The 7129-nt window shown below is 43.6% G+C and overlaps 1 pseudogene across 1 annotated transcript; it reads left to right on the top strand.

The window, feature by feature from the left end:
* The first annotated feature begins 4404 nt into the window (after window positions 1–4404).
* LOC147663674 (NACHT, LRR and PYD domains-containing protein 12 pseudogene) lies at window positions 4405–6124 on the top strand (annotated as a pseudogene). Its single transcript, XR_015305258.1, has one exon. The product of XR_015305258.1 is annotated as an NACHT, LRR and PYD domains-containing protein 12 pseudogene (transcript).
* Window positions 6125–7129: the final 1005 nt, after the last annotated feature.

Genomic DNA, 7129 nt, shown 5'->3' with positions numbered 1-7129 from the left:
CCATAGGCGGAAAGAGTCAAACATTGCCGGCCGGGCTTTCTTTTTGAACAGTTTGACTTCAAGTTTATCCAGGATTTCGGTATCAAAGCTACCGTATTGGGGCCATTTTAAAACACCATCTTTTCTGGTGTATTTGATCCACACTTCATTGTATGTGATGGGACCTACCTCATGTTTCACATATAGCTCGTAAGTTGGAGTTCTGATCGGAGGAACCGGACACGAGTCCTCCAATCGGGAGTCCCTATTATTACCACCAAGACAAAACAAGTTTCTAAGTCTAAGACCAGGCATTTTCGCTCTCTAGTCTAGTTCCAAACTTCGAAGGATTATCGATTACGATATTTCTCGTGAATACACGAGTCCTTCGGTTTTGGTGCTTGCAAGTACCAAATCAAAAACTCAAAGATACCCAAAACTAAGAATCAACTAAGGACTGGGAGACGCTCCACTTATACTTAACTGAAATATCGATGACGTCACTTAGAAGACTCGTCTCAGTGTTTCGCTCTACCAAACTTCAGGGGTCCAAATCAGGGCGATAGCCAGGGCAGCAGTCCTTCGTAGCCGTCGGGAAGCGGGGAACCTCGCAGCAAAGAATTTCGGACCACGTCGACATGCAGGGGTCGATGAAGTGGCGGCCTTCCTCCAGAATTTCCACACGAAGCTCCTCACGAACCTCTGGCTGACTGGTACCGCTGAAATCGCCCCACGTTGGGCGCCAACTGAGGTACCGGGTTTTTAAGAACCGGCACGGAACCGGTAACCCAGCGGTGTCAGGGTACACCCAGAGACCTCGGGTTCTTCCTGATCCAGACCACAGAAACTCAGAGTCTTCTAGGTGAAGTCAAAGATCGATTTATTGGTTGCAACCAAGGTAACAAGTGTCCTAGAAGTACAACACACGGGGAGTATATTCTCAGGAGACTGCTCGAATTTACAAAGTCAGGCATCTCTTTTTATACAGAATATTCGGCTTCAGGCAAACATTCTTCGAATTTGTAGTATGTCATTTACAGTTAGTAGTTACAAAAGAAAAATAGAGTCATGATGACATGTACATATTTCACGTCGTGCTGCCCACAACAAATCACTCGGCAAGGCCCAACATTTCATCAGATATCACTGGACCCCCAATAAAAACGGGCACCTCCCCATCATAAAGCAAGTGAAGAAAAAGAGTGGAGACAGATGTGAGCAAGATAAGGCAGGTGTGCGCGCTGAAATGGTTTTATGGCTTGTTGAGCCTTGATGCTATCTTGCTCGGCCACTGGGAGGGGAACTGACCTAACGAGTTCGGCCTGGGGCAATGGTTCCAACTTGCACAGGTCATAGGAAAGTCGATTAAGGTGTACGTGTCCTTGTGGAATCGAATTCAGCTGGATTAAGGCCTATGTAAAGGGCAACACACAAAATGGCTGCCAAATACAAAATGGAAGCCAAGGGTTCGAGGTACAAGTAATGATTTCAAGGTGAAACCATTGCTCGAACGCGATGAAAATGCTAGTGCATAATGTACTCGTCATTCTCGGTCTTTTGACACCAAATTCGTCATGATACGACGAAGTTTTATTCTCGAGTCCGGAATGGTTACACGAGTTCGGATTTTCAGTACTACAGCACCCGCTTCCTGTGGGTGAGGTAACTCTTGAACGCTGATGCTCCTGTAGAGGTTTACACCTCTAGTGTCTAAGTCTAAAGTTTTGTCCTTTTAGTCCAGTCGGAAGACTCTTACAACTGTAACTCGATAACTTTTATGCACCATTGACATTGCATTGGTGCAAGCTTGTGCTTTCTGCACTGCACCCGAATCCCGCAGGCTACTCCCGTCCTAACTGTGGTTAGTCCAGTGTAGTCCAAGCGATTGCCAAAGCCCTAGGCCTTACCCCCGATTGATTAGTGATTGTTATACCATTTTTTTTGATATATGGTTTGAGTGGCCACCGGCCTCATCCAAAAACGTGCAACTTGTATATGTTCTATTGTGCTTTTGTTTAAACGCTTGTGCTTCATTGCTCATAAAGTGTAGTGGGGATTATTCTGAGAATAAATACATATATTTTTATAATATATAACTTGTGTGGTGTCCTTTCATTTGGTATTACAGGATTACATATGGTAAAACAGCTGGCTTCACATAACCTCTTGAGTTAAGCCTTTAAGGCTGTTTAGTCCATGCTACCACTAGGATAGCTGGTCTTTAAGGTTGACTTACAACCACCACCATAAGGGATTGTTTGGACTGATACAAGGTGCCCACAGAACTGTGGACTTCATATACCAGGCCAACTTCTCACAACGAGTATGTTCAGGCGGTGGTTCACTGAAAGCTAACAAGTGACGCAATAAAAATATCTGGGCTGAAGGTACGGCGCTAAGGATGGTGGCAGAGAGCAAGCCTAACACCTCGGCAGTTTGGTCAACTTCAGCTGGAAATCACAGGGTGCCTCGCACGAGCACCTGTGCTCTGAGGAAGTCTGGAATTGTACTACTACTACTACTACTAGTATTACTACTACTAGATGCTCCTTCTTTGCCCTCTTCACCCTCGAAAGAGGAGGAAAGGTTCCATCGGTTGGATACCAAGAAAGCAGGGAGCTTTAATTTAGATTGTACAAAGGATCATCAAGTGGATGATCAACTTTCTGTGGGGTTCTCTGGGGAAAGAGTGAGAAGGCTGAGCCGAGGAGAACCTTGTACAGGTGGATAGTTGATTATATCAAGATCTACTGCACACGGGACAGAAAGCAACAACCAGAGGCCTGAGAGCCCATTCCACTAGGGCCAAGTCTGCTGCCACTTTTTTGCGACAAGGACTGACTGTCCTCGATATCTGCCAGGCTGCGCTGTGGGCATCGGGCACTCTTTCACAAGGTACTACTGCTTGGTTGACCTGGTCCGGCAGGTGGGACACTTTGCCCTGGCTCTGTTCTGCAAGACTTTTTATCTTGAGTCCACTCCACAGAACCTCCACCTTTGGGAGTTAATGCTTTTCTACCTATACTCAATCGATCAATCAGGTGTTTGTATAATGTGGCTACTCACCCATGATTGTCTCAAGACTCTGGGGGGTGGGCTGCTTGTCCGTCTGGGGGTGGAGATTCAGTCGAAGAGCCAGGTCTCGAGGTTGAAAATTCTCAGGTGAAGCATCTGCTGTTAAAAGTCTCTCTTAAAAGAACAAGTTATTTACCTTTTGTAATCCTCTTTCTGGTGCATACTCTATCTAACCGCAGATTCCCCCTGTCTTTCCACCTATCCGTTTTGTGGCCTGGTCTCTTTTTTATACTCCACCTCTGAGGGTGTCGAAAGGGTGGCTTATACGCCACTACTTCATCACTTCTGGGGCAGTATGAATCGGTGTGGACGTTCTTGCAGCCTACATGTGTTGGTTCCAGTTATGAGTTTGTGACGAGCACTGATTATTTCTGTAATCTTATATAGCAGTGGGCATGAAAATGTGGGAGTAATCCCTCAACAATGGCTTTAATTATGAGTTTAAGGGTACAATCCAATCCCTTCATAAACATGTACTGGAACTTCAGTTTTTGTTGTAAATACCGCACCCCGCAACTTCCCCCTGACGGATTTTACAAGGATGATCCTGTCATATGTTTTCAGGGAATAATGAGCGGTAAAAATGCCACATACATCGAAATAGGAGCAGAAAACCGCAATTCTGCAAGTAATTCCCCATATTCACATGGAAACTCAGATTAGCAGGTTTATACGGTTTCTAATGAATTGCTCAGCCCGGGGTAGCGGTAGTTACCACGATCAGCACACACCTCACTCATTACCAGGGCACTTGTAGTTTTCATTTACTTGACATTGGTGGTGTGTTACATCCACCCCTCCTCGTGTGATCTTCACTCGTCATCAGCGATGACTCTCTCGATGAATGTAGAGTCTCCCACACAACTTCAGGGGTGTAGATTCCATTACAAACATTGGAGTGAAGGACGCGGCATTTAAAGGGTGGCTGTACGTGGACTGGGTGGGCGTGAGGATATGCTTGGAAGGGAGACACTGAACCGCTTATGTTGTTTGTTGTTTTCCTTAAGTAGTTTTGATCCTTGTTTGATGAACATGTGATGTTTTTCTTTTTTTGCTGAAGAACGTTTTCAGGAAATAAATGTAGTTATAACTGAGCCTCCATTTCCTAGTATTCTTTCTAGGGATAATGTCCTTGATCGACAACATTTACTGTTTATTTCAATCCTAAGTCTGTCATTTCATAACAACAAAGAATCCCCGATGCTAAGATCTCGCAGAGTAATGTCTTATTCTCTTCAATATCACCAAACAAGAACAAACCGTGCAGTTAAATTAAACCGTAACACTGTTAACTCACATTTTATTCCTAAGTAGATTGTTCATATGTTTTCTCTATTTTTAAACAGATCACAATAGGAAGTACAAGCAATATATTAAAGAGGAATTCAGACAAATGAAAGATAATGACAGTAGAATCGGTGAAACTGTGACTTTAGAAGGAAGGTATACAAAGCTCCTCATTTTAAAGAACTATCGTGATAAGAAAGATATAGAACATGAAATAATGTCATGTGGAGAGAGACATCTACAGCTTATGGAAGAAAGAGCTGCAGATTCATACTCTTGCATCCAAGATTTATTTTCCCCTGAAAAGGATGGACGCGTCCCCAGGACTGTGGTGCTCCAGGGAGTGGCTGGGATTGGAAAGACCATGACTGCCCGAAAGATCATGTTCGACTGGGCATCGGGCAAACTCTTCCAGGACAGATTTGAGTATGTGTTTTACATCCACTGCAGAGAATATGACCATCTGAGTGCACGGAGGCCGATCGCTGACCTCATCTTACCCTGGTATGAAGATGAGCCGCGCCTGTCTATGAGTGAGATCGAAGCCAACCCCGAAAGGATGCTCTTCATCATCGACGGCTTCGATGAACTTAAAATCCCTGAAGGTTTCCTGTACGGTGATCCTGATAAAAAATCTCAAGAGGGTAAAACAATCTTCAGTTTAATAAAGGAAAGGTATCTAAAGGCTTCATATAAAATAATCACCACCAGGCCAACTGCTTTGGACGTCCTCCAAAGGTGCGTGAAGGGTGAACGCCTCGCAGAGATACTTGGGTTTTCTGAAGCTGGCAGGCAAGAATATTTTACAAAGTTCTTTGGAAATGAAATACAAGCTTCACACGCTATTGGAATAGTAAAAGAAAATGAAATTGTCTACACCATGTGTTTTGTGCCCATCGTCTGCTGGATTTTCTGCACTGTCATCAAGGAGCGGATGGAAGATGAGGAGGATTCTTTTTATGATTTGAGAACAATTACTTCCGTCTACTTGCTTTTTCTTTTCAATTTATTAAAGCAACAGAGCAAAATGTCTGTTCCACTAAACATTACCAATAACCTAAAGAGTCTGTGTGCCTTGGCTGAGGAAGGTGTCTATGAGCAGAAAATCCTATTTGAGAAACATGACATAGTTAAACATGGTGTAGACATACCGGCCGTCCAATCCCTCTTCCTGAACAATCATATTTTCAAACAATGTACTGATAAGGTCAGCGTCTACAGCTTCATCCACTTGAGCTTCCAGGAGTTTTTTGCTGCGCTCTTTTACATACTAGAAGGAAATGATACAACTTCAGCGAACACAGAGAGTCCGCAGCGAGCCGTGACCCGCTTACTGAGGGATTACACTGAGTCTGGAAACAATCACTTGATGCTGACCGTGCGCTTTCTGTTCGGCCTTCTAAGTAAAGAGAGACTGGATAAGATAAGTAGTAAATTCCAATGGAACGTTTCACCAGAAATCAAACCTCTGCTACAGGCCTGGATAACAAAAAAACTAAAACAAGAAGGAGACAAGATCACTAGTCACACGGTGGACTTATTCCAATATTTGTACGAGACTCAAGATGAAGAGTTTGTGACAACAGAACTTGTATGTGTGAAACACATAAGTATAACAAGAAGTACGATGGAGCGAGAGATGACTTCCATGGACTTCAGAGCACTCGCATTCAGTTTAAAGAATTCAGGAGTCGAGATGATTAGTCTAGATGGGATTACAGTGAGGCCCGAGGGTGTCAGAGCGCTGAGGCCGCTTTTAATCAAATGTCCCATTCTTCGGTAAGTCTCTCAATTTCGTATATTTCACAACATCTGTGTCTTAGAGTAAAAACTGGTAGCATGGGGACTTTTTGTCAGGGATGCACAGTATAAAACACAGGAAATTACATTTGAACTTTGGCAGAGCGTTGAGTTTGTGGGCTGTGCTTGGCTTTATCTTGTATTGCACATCACTGAGCCTTGCTAGGTGTTTTGTTTCATGGCGCTTCTGCGGCTGCTAGTAACTTTGTCATCACCTGTGTGCTTCTGTGAGTAAGCGGCACAGCTAACCATCTGTTGAGCAAATTCATATTTCACAAAGTGTTTTTTTACCAGTTTAGAGGAATTCCATAACGAAATTTGGTGTGTCCCAGATATAGTGCTAGTGGGTGGCATTCCCTCATCGGATTCCTGCTTTCAAGAGTCAATCCCCAGATAAAAGGGAATTACAGTGTGGACTGGAATTACACAGTTCTGTCTGAAATAATGCGCACATTTACTATCTTCTCTACGCATGTGTTAAATGTGAGTGGTAGGGGGCCCGAGCAGGGGTGGGGAGGGCAGTTGAATGGATTGTGGAAGGAAATGAAAGTCAAGTTTTAGTAGGATTTTGTGAATTGCCAAAAAGTAGTATATTTACTCAAAAGTGTGAGCTACTTTTGTGAATCAGGACCTTGCTTTTTTATTCCATACATCAGCAGAGCCTTATTAGGCGGCCGGACGTTTGTCTACTTCACATCGTCTGTTCAGAATGTCTAACCCAGCCACCCACGTGACACCGTCTGTAGGAATCTGAACCTCTATATAGTGCGCTAAAGCAAAGTACACAATGTAGAGTTGAGGCATCCCTTATTGGTATACAGATGCAAAAAGGTAACATTCAATTCTCTCTTTTGTGGTAGGAGAGGAGTTTAGACTTATCAGAGGGTGGTGGTAAGCAGTTGTTGTACTCAGAGGCAATGAATGAGACACACACTCAAGAATACATCCGAGACCAAATAAAAAAAAAAGTTGTATATTTATATAAAAT

This window comes from Lissotriton vulgaris, unplaced genomic scaffold (genome assembly GCF_964263255.1).
Source record: "Lissotriton vulgaris unplaced genomic scaffold, aLisVul1.2 SCAFFOLD_2094, whole genome shotgun sequence".
NCBI classification, from domain to species: Eukaryota; Metazoa; Chordata; class Amphibia; order Caudata; family Salamandridae; genus Lissotriton; species Lissotriton vulgaris.
Note: the sequence above shows the minus strand (reverse complement) of the source record. Positions and strands in the feature narration are given on the sequence as shown.